At 36.8% G+C, this 12,807-nt stretch overlaps 1 protein-coding gene across 7 annotated transcripts in view; it reads right to left on the minus strand.

Annotated features, from left to right (window-relative positions):
• LOC307183717 (uncharacterized protein) overlaps positions 1 to 12,807 on the minus strand; it is a 548,184-nt gene that overhangs the window by 3,206 nt on the left and 532,171 nt on the right. For 6 of the 7 annotated variants that reach the window (XR_013827561.1, XR_013827563.1, XR_013827564.1 and 3 more), the window contains 2 exons: positions 12,139 to 12,196; positions 4,680 to 4,798 (listed from right to left, as the gene is read on the minus strand). The gene's annotated coding sequence lies outside the window, so the exon portion shown is untranslated. Of the gene's footprint in view, positions 1 to 4,679; positions 4,799 to 12,138; positions 12,197 to 12,807 lie in introns of those variants that run through there. The other variant, XR_013827562.1, reaches the window with a different exon arrangement.

Here is a 12,807-nt window from a genome sequence, read left to right on the forward strand (position 1 = left end):
CCACCTGTCTCTTGTTAGTTATGTTAATTGTGATCCACCTGCTCCAAGTGTTATTTGATTTCTTCGCTGTATAATTATTGTTTTTTCTTCTTGCAACTAATAAGTAGTCCATGGGGAGATACCATAGACCATGTACATATCTTGATCCTCATCAAAATTTTCCCTTGATTTAGCATTCATTGATGAATCTTGCTTGATCTAATTTAGCCTGATGGTTACAAAATAATGATTTTATTCTGCATTTGTCAGCAAACCATTACATTCTGTTGTAAGCAAGAACCCTCCATTCTACTCTGTTTATTTATGTGCTTATTCATCTTGTTCATATTTGGTATGGACATGAATTCCTATTTTTCCATGATTTAATTTTTTTTACTGTATTTAATTATTTTGATGTTCAAACTGTCTTAAATTGGCCAGTTGGAGCCCCTTTAAGCTGGTTTCTATGTCCTTGTGACATTCTCTGATCATTTTTGTGGCACTTCCTTTACTCTGTTATAGCAAAGTGAGCCTTATCATCTTGTACCCTCTCTGTCCCAACCCTGAAAGAAGCCTTTTCTCTGAAGTCTTCGTTCCTTTTAGTGAGGAATAGTATTAGAGACTAAAACCTCAGCACCAGGTATGCTCACTGCTCTTGGGTGTCTTTACTTCTTGGCCATCTCAGGGGACTTATCTAAGAAATACCCGAATACATATATACGTAATACAAATACAGTAACATGTATATATTTACATGTGCATATAAATATACACATGTACATACAAATATAAAATTCACACAAATCCTTCAATTCCAATCCACAGGAATACCATCCCCCATTCTATATTTGAATTTCTCTGTCTTCACAGTGAGAACCCTGGTTCCCAGCAAAATCAATACAGTGACATGTGTTCAATCCAATATTAGATGCAAAATAGTTCAGAATTGCTTCACCTGTACCACTGCAATAAACAAGCATGCTACAATGAATTCAGGACTCCTTACCAACTCTTCCCTTTGCTACATCCAACCCTGCCCCAAACTGATATTATATAGTCAAATACTGTGTTCACAAATTACTTGGATTCATTCTTTTCTCTATTTTTCTGTCTTCCTTCTCTCCTCCCTCTGTCCTTCCCTTTCTTCCTCTCTCCCCTCCTTGCCTCTCTTTCTCCTTCCTTCCTTCCTCTCTCCTTCCTTTGATGAATTCTTTATCGCTTCAGCTTGGGTATAGTCTTCACTTGCAATACAAACAGGATTAACATTTGTTTCAGTTTGCTTTCATTTTTTGTTCCACTCCTTCCTATTTTTATTGATTTAATTTCATTTTTCTATTTTAAAGAGTATTAACATATTTTCAAATTCAAAAATGTAATAAAAGATGCCTCAGAGGTGTCATTCCCTCCCTTCAATACTATTACTGCCACCACCTAACCTCAATCTTTATTTTCTTTCCTGAGTTTCTCTTTGAAATGAAAAACAGATACACGTTCTTCTGATATTTCCTTTTCTTACATGAAGACTAGCACACTATATGAGCACTTTTAAAGTTTATGTTTTAATTTAACAACTTTTCCTAGAACTCACACTCTGTCAGTTCATGGAGACCTTCCTCATTCTGTTGCATGCCTGTGTAGTGCTCCACTATGTGCATATTTTGTTTCAGGTGTGCAGCAGAGTGATTCAGTTATACATACATATGTATCTATTTTTTTCCATATTCTTTTCCCTTATAGTTTATTATAAAATATTGAGTATAATTCACCTACTGTGCTATACAGTAGGTCCTTATTGGTGATCTATATAGTAGGGTGTATGTGTTAATCCCAAACTCCTAATTTATTCCACCCTCCCTGCTCTTTGGTAACCATAAGTTTGTTTTCTGTGTCTGGGGGACTATATATGTGTGCACACATAATTTTGCATTGTTGGTGTGGTATATCCTCAAGACCAATTTCTAAAAGCAGGGGTACTGTATCAAAAGAAAAATGTGGTTTTGTTAGATATTACCGACTTTCCTGCAATAGGTATAGAATCATTTGCATCCCCACTAGCAATATAGAAGAGCACCTATTTCCTCAGAGCAACAAGTTATATTTTGGTGAGCCTGGACAGTGTGCAGGCAGTGAAGCTGAGCGCCATCTTTCTCTCTATCAAGAACAATATATGATACACTTAGGGCTCTCACATCTTTAAATTAAAGAGTAGGGTTTTTTTGTTTTGTTTTTCAGTCTGTGGGCAATTTTCACCTGTAACAGTTGTTCTATGTTTTGGGAGGTTGGAGTAGAGGTAGATGTTTCTTTTGCTGTCTTCAAATTATTCCTTCATAACCCAGTCTCAGTTTTTATAACCGTGCATTTAATGAATGACAATACTGGGAAATGTTGGCTTTGTGGATTGACATTATTTCATGAGTCAAAAGACTTCTGCTCATTGAAGCCTAAAGAATCTTTAAATTGGCTTCTATATGAAAATAAGGCGAAACAATAGACATATATTTAGAAGGCAAAAAAGCATCTCAGGAATTTTCCTCTGATGAATAAGGTGATATTAGCTGATATTCATGCTAATAGCAGACTATGATAGGTATAATTTTCTTTCACGTCCTTTGTTATTTTAGGATTTATTGATAAGTTCACTCAGCTCATTTTATTCTCAAGGGAGGAAGACAACCATTTATTAATGTAGGTGGTTCTCACCATCACCAGTTTGTTTGTGTTGGTATATTTTCTAGGGAGGACAAACAACTATCAGGTATTCACAAATATCTGTTGAATGGATAGATAATTAAAGACATCTTTTGAGGGCTTCCCTGGTGGCGCAGTGGTTGAGAGTCCACCTGCCGATGCAGGGGACACGGGTTCATGCCCCGGTCTGGGAGGATCCCACATGCTGTGGAGCGGCTGGGCCCGTGAGCCATGGCCACTGGGCCTGCACGTGCGGAGCCTGTGTTCCACAAGCGGGAGAGGCCACGGCAGTGAGAGGCCCACATACCGCAAAAAAAAAAAAAAAAAAAAAAAAAAAGACATCTTTTGACATGGGAGAAAACAATTTTAAATCAAAGTCAAGATATGTAAAGAAATTGGAGAAATTCTAGTTTTATCTTTTCAGCTAATTAAATTAGGAAAACATAAAATTTTGCCCTAATAATACATGTAAACTATTACACTGCCACACGGTGCATTTAATTTCATTTTTAAAGTAAAGCACAACAGTGATAATTTGTCCTTCCTTTGAGTTTAGCCCAAAATGCGATTTTTAAATTGTAACTTATTTAACAAGGCTAGCCCCTGTCTATAATCTTCAAAGTATATTGGATGCTGAACATTTTCAAATAATTACATGGTCTACAATTCTTGGTTCCCCTACATTTACACCTGCTTTCAAACTCACTGAACTGCATTTGATGAGGCTGCATTTGGTCCAAAATCTTTCTTTGGGTACATAATTGAAACTGTTCTACCAAATCTGTTTCACTTAGGCAATCTATAGTCACATCATTCTGTCAGCCACTGAGAAATACCTATGCTGCCACAGACACTTAGCTCTTGTTTTGAAATGCCATTTAATCCCTCTTCTAGGGTGTGGGTGACATTCAACCCAACTGTTCAGTGACTGACAGTTCAGGACGTCAGGTTCCATGATGAAAAACTGAATATTCCAATGGGTGCAATCTCTGGGCATTACGAGTAAGAATACAGACATGAGGATACTGCATGAAAAGGAATATAAAATACTGGTCTCCAATTTCAAAAACAGGTGTTTATAAAGCTTAAAGTGAAGACTTCCATCTGCCCAGTCAGTTACAGCTCTCAACTGTTTGGATCTCTCTTCTTCCAGCAGGGACATAACGAAACATCAGAGGGATTAGAGACTTGCAAAAACAGATACTAAGTACAGTCCTTTCAACTAAATTTTTATATATTTTTACTCACTTACTTAGGAAATGATTGATGCATTTCTCTAGGCAGGCATAGAGCTATAATGGCCAGCTTGTCTGTCTTTATTCTCTACAGAAGCAAATCTCCCTCTAGGCTTTCTTTATAAGTACACATTCACCCAAAATGGAAAAATGAAAAAAAAAAATGGTACCAGTTCACTAGAGGAATTAATAACAGAAAGGACAGGACAGAATGTTTTGTTAAGGTGGATGTCAGGGTGCATATAAAGAAAAGTAGATGATGTTCTTAGAGTGAGTCCAAAGTAAATGAAAGGAAAAATGGATGGAAATTGCACAATTTTTCTTTAGAATATACCTACTAGTAATGCTAAAGAACTTCTCAGCAGCCCCTCTGATGAAAATGTGAGCTACAGATGGAAACTATTTTCTTCAGTTTTCATTTAGATGAAGGCCTCTGAGAAGCAGTATTATCTTTTGCCATGATAAAAGCATGGACTCTAAAAATGCCAAGAGAGAATGGCTTCTAGACATGGCACAATAGAAGAATTTTGTACTCCTAGACAGAAAATACAGGCCTAAGTCTCATTGCCTTATCCTTTTTGTGACCTTAAACTAGTCTCATAAACTGTGTCATACATCTGCTTTCTCAAGGGCAAAACATAGCAATGAATAATCGCTATGCCACAAACATTTTCAAAATGGCCAAATGAGAACACATTTGGTCAGCCAGAAAGTGTTAGATAAATGAAAGCTGTTACAGAAACAGTGTACTCGACACAAGGAAGACTTCTCTGTTACCTGGGTTGGGTGAGTTGCTCTCTCCTATATCTTCTCATGACATACAATGCTTCTGTCTAGCTCAGACACATAGTGGTAACATGATGGGGTAAGTGCTCTTGAAACTTGAAGACAGTGAGCTAATATGGAGAAGTGAATGCACCTGATTTACTCCTGTATCTCCAGTGTGTAAAACAGTGCATGTCACTTAATAGGCACTCCATAAATTCATGATCATATTATTGTATGGCCAAGTACAATCAATTTGGAATAAAATATGAATACATCTATTTATACAGCACACACAACATCAAAATTGTTGGACAAAAAGGTAAACACAGAAACTGTAAGGTTATTCCATCATTCCCCCATTGTAATCAAAATTAGTTCCCTATGCACATAACTATAAAAAATACATAATCCATGAAGACCACAAGACAACACAAGAGGATTACATTACCAGCTAATGTAATCTGAAACAAGGGTTGGCTGAGTATTTGGAAATAATAGGTTCAGAAAAATTCAAATATCACTTTCTGGAAAGCAGAAGAAAAGTCAGAGAAAAGGAGAACGTAAAAGCACATAGAAGAACAATACAAAAATGTGCACTTGATTCAAGAACAGGGAAACTGATTGTCTCATTCTATTACTTTATTTTTTATAATTTAATTTTTATTGTATATTAGAGTATAGCTGATTTACAATGTTGTCTTGGTTTCAGGTATACAGCAAAGTGATTCAGTTATACATATACATATAGCAATTCTTTTACAGATTCTTTTCCCATTAGGTTATTACAGATTATTGGTAGAGTTCCCTGTGCTATACAGTAGGTCTTTGTTGATTATCTACTTTATATATTGTAGTGTGTATATGTTAACCCCAAACTCCTAATTTATCCCTCCCCCCAACTTTTCCCCTTTGGTAACCATAATTTTGTTTTCTGTGAGTCTGTTTCTGTTTTGTAGATAAGTTCATTTGTATCATTTTTTTTAGATTACACATATACGTGATATCATATGATACTTGTCCTTCTCTGTTTGACTTACTTGACTTAGTATGATAATCTCTAGGTCCAGCCATGTTGCTGCATACGGCATTATTTCATTCTTTTTTATGGCTGAGTAATATTCCATTGTATATATGTACCACATCTTATCCATTCCTCTGTTGATGGACATTTAGAGTGCTTCCATGCTTTGGCTATTAGAAATAGTGCTGCAATGAACAGTGGGGTGCATGTATCTTTTTGAACTATAGTTTTCTCCATATATATGTCCAGGAGTGGGATTGTTGGATCATATGGTAGTACTATTTTTAGTTTTTTAAGGACCCTCCATACTGTTCTCCATACTGGTTGTACCAATTTACATTCCAGCCAACAGTGTACAAGGATTCCCTTTTCTCCATACCCTCTCCAGCATTTACTGTTTGTAGAATTTTTGATGATGGCCATTCTGACCAGTGTGAGGTGATATCTCATTGTAGTTTTGATTTGCATTTCTCTAATAATTAGTGATATTGAGCATCTTTTCATGTGCCTCTTGGCCATCTGTATGTCTTCTTTAGAGAAATATCTATTCAGGTGTTCTTCCCATTTTTTGACTGGGTTGTTTGTTTTTTTGATGTTGAGCTACATGAGCTGTTTGTATATTTTGGAGATTATATTATTTTATTCTTTTTGATGTGATGGTGAATGGGATTGTTTCTTTAATTTCTCTTGCTGATCTTTCATTGTTAGTGTATAGGAATGCAAGAGATTTCTGTGTATTAATTTTGCATCCTGCAACCATACCAAATTCACTGATGAGCTCTAGTAGTTTTCTGGTAGCATCTTTAGGATTTTCTATGTATAGTATCATGTCACCTGCAAACATCTTTTCCAATTTGGATTCTTTTTTTTTTTTTAATTAATAATCCTATGTTTTGTTTTTTTTTAACATCTTTATTGGAGTATAACTGCTTTACAATGGTGTGTTAGTTTCTGCTTTATAACAAAGTGAGTTAGCTATACATATACATATATCCCCATATCTCCTCCCTCTTGCATCTCCGTCCCCACCCTCCCTATCCCACCCTGCTAGGTGTTCACAAAGCACCAAGCTAGTCTCCCTGTGCTATGCGTCTGCTTCCCACTAGCTATCTATTTTACATTTGGTGGTATATATAAGTCCATGCCACTCTCTCACTTTGTCCCAGCTTACCCTTCCCCCTCCCTGTGTCCTCAAGTCCATTCTCTACGTCTTCATCTTTATTCCTGTCCTGCCCCTACGTTCTTCAGAACCTTTTTTTTTTTTTTTTTTTTAGATTTCATATATATGTGTTAGCATACGGTATTTGTTTTTCTCTTTCTGACTTACTTCACTCTGTATGACAGACTCTAGATCCATCCACCTCACTACAAATAACTCAGTTTCGTTTCTTTTTATGGCTGAGTAATATTCCATTGTATATATGTGCCACATCTTCTTTATCCATTCATCTGTCGATGGACACTTAGGTTGCTTCCATGTCCTGGCTATTGTAAATAGAGCTGCAATGGCCATCATCAAAGATCATATGGTTTTTAGTCTTCAATTTATTGATGTCATATATCACACTGATTAATTTGCATATATTGAAGAATCCTTGTATCCCTGGGATAAATACTACTTGATCATGTTGTATGATCCTTTTAATGTATTGTTGGATTTGGTTTGCTAGTATTATGTTGAGGATTTTTGCATGTATGTTCATCAATGGTATTGTGCTGTAATTTTCTTTTTTTGTGGTATCTTTGTCTGGTTTTGGTATCAGGGTGATGGTGGCCACATAGAATGAGTTTGGGAGTATTCTATCCTCTGCAAGTTTTTGGAAGAGTTTGAGAAGGATAGGTGTTAGTGCTTCTCTAAATGTTTTCTAGAATTTGCCTGTGAAGCCAGTTGGTCCTGGACTTTTGTTTGTTGGAAGTCTTTTAATCACAGTTTCAATTTCAGTACTTGTAATTGGTCTGTTCATATTTTCTATTTCTTCCCAGTTCAGGCTTGGAAGATTGTACCTTCATAAGAATTTGTCATTTCTTCTAGGTTGTACATTTTATTGGCATAAATTGCTTGTAGTGGTCTCTTACGATGCTTTGTATTTCTATAGTGTCTGTTGTAACTTCTCCTTTTTCATTTCTAATTTTATTGATTTGAGCCCTCTCCCTTTTTCTCTTCATGAGTCTGGCTAAAGGTTTATCAATTTTGTTTATCTTTTCAAAGAACCACCTTTTAATTTCATTGATCTTTTCTATTGTTTTCTTCATCTCTATTTCATTTATTTCTATTCTGATAATTATGATTCCTTTCCATCTACTAACTTTGGGGTTTGTTTGTTCTTCTTTCTCTAGTTGCTTTAGGTGTACAGTTAGGTTGTTTATTTGAGATTTTTCTTGTTTCCTGAAGTAAGACTGTATTGCTATAAAATTCCCTCTTAGAACAGCTTTTGCTGTATCCCATTGGTTTTGGGTCATCATGTTTTTATTGTCACTTGTCTCTAGGTATTTCTCATTTCTTCTTTGATTTCTTCAGTGATCCATTGATTATTTAGTAACATGCTGTTTAGCTTCAACGTCCTTGTGTTTTTTACAGTATTTTTTTTCTTGTACTTGATTTCTAATCTCATAGCATTGTGGTTGGAGAAGATGCTTGATACGATTTCAATTTTCTTAAATTTACCAAGGCTCACTTTGTGGCCCAGCATGTGATCTATCCTGGATAATCTTCCATGTATACTTGAGAAGAATATGTATTCTGCTGCTTTTAGATGGAATGTTCTATAAATATCAATTAAGTTGATCTGGTCTAATGTGTCCTTTAAGGCCTGTGTTTCCTTATTGACTTTCTGTCTGGATGATCTGTCCATCGACGTAAGTGGGGTGGTAAAGTCCTGCACTATTATTGTGTTACTGTTGATTTCTCTTTTTATGGCTGTTAGCATTTTCCTTATGTATTGAGTTGCTCCTATGTTGGGTGTATATATATTTACAATTGTTATATCTTCTTCTTGGATTGATCCCTTGATCAGTATGTAGTACCCTTCCTTGTCTCTTGTAACAGTCTTGATTTTAAAGTCTATTTTGTCTGATATGAGTATTGCTACTCCAGCTTTCTTTTGATTTCCATTTGCATGGAATATATTTTCCCATCCCCTCTTTCAGTCTGTATGTGTCCCTAGGTCTGAAGTGGGTGTCTGGTAGAGAGCATATATATGGGTCTTGCTTTGTATCCATTCAGCGAGTCTTTTGGTTGGAGCATTTAATCCATTTACATTTAAGGTAATTATCGACATGTGTATACTTATTGCCATTTTGTTAATTGTTTTGGATTTGTTTTTGTAGGTCTTTTTTCCTCCTTTCCTCTTTTGTAACTTGATGGCTATCTTTAGTGTTGTGTTTGGATTGCTTTTTCTTTTTTGTGTGTGTATCTATTGTAGCGTTTTGGTTTGTGGTTACCATGATGTTTTGAAAGAGCAATCTATATATTTACAAGATTGTTCAAAGTTGCTGTGAATATTGTGCATTTGTACTCTCCTCTTCTCACGATTGCTAATTTTTATATCATATTTGTGTGTGGAAGATTTCCTTCCTTTACTGTATGTTTGCCTTTAACAGTGAGCTTTCCCATTTGTGATATTTTTGTTTCTCGTTGTGTCCCTTTCTTTTCTGCCTAAAGAAGTTTCTCTGGCATTTGTTGTAAAGCTGGTTTGGTGTTGCTGAATTCTTTTAGCTTTTGCTTGTTTGTAAAACTTTTGATTTCTCTGTCAAATCTGAACAAGAGCCTTGCTGCGTTGAGTATTCTTAGTTGTAGGTTTTTCCCTTTCATCACCTTAAATATATCATGCCACTCCCTTCTGGCCTGCAGAGTTCCTTCTGAAAAAAATCAGCTGATAACCTTTTGGGGGATTCCCTTCAATATTATTTGTTGTTTTTCCTTTGTTGCTTTTAATATTTTCTCTATGTCTTTAATTTTTGCCAATTTGATTAACAAATGTCTTGGGGTATTCCCTTCAATATTATTTGTTGTTTTTCCTTTGTTGCTTTTAATATTTTCTCTATGTCTTTAATTTTTGCCAATTTGATTAACAAATGTCTTGGGGTATTCCACCTCGGGTTTACCTGGTATGGGATTCTCTGTGATTCTTGGATTGTTTCCTTTCCCATATTAGGGAAGTTTTCAGCTATTATTTCCTCAAATATTTTCTCATGCCATTTCTCTCTCTCTTCTCCTTCTGGGACACCTATAATGCAAATCTTGGTGCATTTCATGTTGTCCCAGAGGTCTCTTAGACTGTCCTCATTTATTTTCATTCTTCTTTTTGTATTGTGCTCCACAGAAGTGATTTCCACCATTCTGTATTCCAGCTCACTTATTCTTTCTTCTGCCTCATTTATTCTGGTATGGATTCCTTCCAGTGTATTTTTCATTTCAGTTATTGTATTGTTCATCTCTGTTTGTTTGTCCTTTAAAGCTTCTAGCTCTTTATTAAACATTTCTTGTATCCTCTCTGTCTGTGCCTCAATTCTTTTTTGGAGATCTTGGATCATCTTTACTATCATTACTCTGAATTCTTTTTCTGATAGATTGCCTATCTATCTCTACTTCACTTAGTTCTTCTTCTGGGGTTTTACCTTGTTCCTTCTTTCTGGAATATATTTCTCTGATGTCTCATTTTGTCTAACTTTCTGTGTTTGTGGTCTCCGTTCTCAGGATGCAGGATTGGTTCTGGTGTCATGTCTGCCCCTGGTGGGTGAGGTGGGTCCAGGGGCTTGTGCAGGCTTTCTGGTGGGAGGGGCTGGTGCTGATCCCCAGTGAATGGAGCTGGGTCTTTTCCTTCCAGTGGGCAGGGCCATGTCAAGGGCTTTGTTTATAGGCTGCTATTGTCTCAGGACGACTTTAGGTAGCCTGTCTGATGATGGGCTGAGGCTGTGTTCCCACCACGTTGGTTGTTTGTCCTGAGGTGTCCCAACACTGGAGTCTACAGGCTGTTGGGTAAGGCCAGGTCTTGGTGCCAAAATGGTGACCTCTAGGAGAGCTCACTGTGGTGAGTATTCCCTGGGACCTCTGCCACCAATGTCCTGCCCCCACAGTGAGCCACAGCCAACCCCTGCCTCACAAAGAGACCCTCCAAGACCCCCCAGGTAGGTCTGGCCCAAGCTCTTATGGAGTCATTGCTTTGCCCTGGGTCCCAGTGCACATGAAAGCTTGTGTACGCCCTCCAAGAGTGGAATCTCTGTTTGTTTTCCCCATTCCTGTGGAGCTCCAACTCAAGCCCCACTCACCTTCAAAGCCAAATGCTCTGGGTGCTCCTCCTCCTAATGCCAGACCCCCCCCCAGGCTGGGGAGCCTGACATGGGTCTTAGACCTCTCACTCCTGTGGGAGAACCTCTACAATATAATTATTTTCCAGTTTGTGGGTTGCCCACTTGGAGGATATGGGATTTGATTATATTACAAAAGTGCCCCTCCTACTGTCTTGTGGCTTCTTCTTTGTCTTTGGATGTAGAATACCTTTTTTGGTTGGTGCAAGTCTTTTTTGTTGATGGTTGTTCAGCAGTTAGTTGTGAGTTTGGTGTTTTCGTGAGAGGAAGTGAGCTCAAGTCCTTCTACTCCTCCATCTTGTCTCTCCTTCCCAATTTTTAACTTTAATAGTAGCAATATGTTTTTCTTTTCTCTTTTCCTTTGTGCTTCATCTAGTTTCATTTGCTCATAGGGTGCAATGTAGAGGCCTTGTACCTGGTGCTTCAGACCAGAGTTTGTCATGCAAAATGGCTGCAACCTGGCAGCTGAGCTCAGCAAGTCATGTGAGGAAGTGTTGCACATGACACTCTCATTCCACTCCTTTAAGTGTTCAATGAGTGAGCATATATTTTCCGAATATCCCAATGATTCCATAGGTGATGTTTTATTCTAGGAAGTGACATGGTTCCCAATATAGTGGCCCAAGAATACATGGATAAGGAAGAGAGCCCCTTAGATTGGTACCCTGGTAACATTTAGTGACTTATAGTTCATGCTGTGTCCCACTAGCTAAACGTGAATTTGTAAAACTTTGTGTAAGGTATGTTTGTTAGCAAGTGAGAGCATTGTCAGAGCAGTTTTCCAGGGTTTCCTGTGGTCTCGGGAGTCCACAGGAGAAATATGTCATCAAAGCAAATATACAAAATATATATGAAATATATACGAAATATACCAGAAAACTGACAGAAGGATGTACAGATTTGGGTATTATATATGATTCAAACCCAATTCTTTGATATCTTATTTTAAATAATGATATCCTATGGGAAATAGTAAACATTATCATGCATTATTTGATGATTTCATTGTTCTCTCCCAACTTAGACTTAATTAAATACACATGCTCCTTTAATCTTATACATAAATTTCTCCAATCTATGTGTCATTATTTTTCTTTGAACCATTTCCATACATTTAGCATTTCTTAATATCTGACTCACCTTTGGGAATGTTAGGTGCTGAGAAACTACTAGAAGACCACCAGTTAGGGCTGATGACCTGAGTGATGAAAAGAAGAGATTTAAATTACTGAGTTTTTGTTTGTTTAAATAATACATTTTATAGGTGGTAAAGAAAACTGCCCTGTACCTTACTGAATGGTTGACTTTTTTCATTTTAAACAATTTCTAAGTTTCTTGGGAATGTCATGAACTAGGGAAAAGAACACTAAAGCGGGACTCTGAGGCTTAGGGACTCACTCTGCAAAATATGATCTTAGTCATCAAGAAATTTTTCACTACTTACTTTTATAAATAAGGAAATAGTATTAACATTGTAATACTTGCCTTGCCTTCTGTGTAGAGCTGTTGTGAGTTCCAAAAAGATACTAGTGATAAACATGCCTTGTAAATTATATACTACATTAAAATTATAAAGTAGGATTAGTCCTCCATGCTTTGCACATTGGCTTAAACAACGGGTAACATTGCTACTATTTCATGCCATCATTTATATTGAGTTTAACTCAGTGACCATGAATTCACATAAAACCATAAGAATCTGATGAGAAAGTATGTCATAGGTGACATCTCAAGCTATTACTAGGAAGAGGTTTGAGAAGGTTACAAATAGCCACATTAAAGTCAGGGAATGACTAAGCATTTGAAAAG

This window comes from Stenella coeruleoalba (genome assembly GCF_951394435.1).
Source record: "Stenella coeruleoalba genome assembly, chromosome: 3".
Taxonomy (NCBI): domain Eukaryota; kingdom Metazoa; phylum Chordata; class Mammalia; order Artiodactyla; family Delphinidae; genus Stenella; species Stenella coeruleoalba.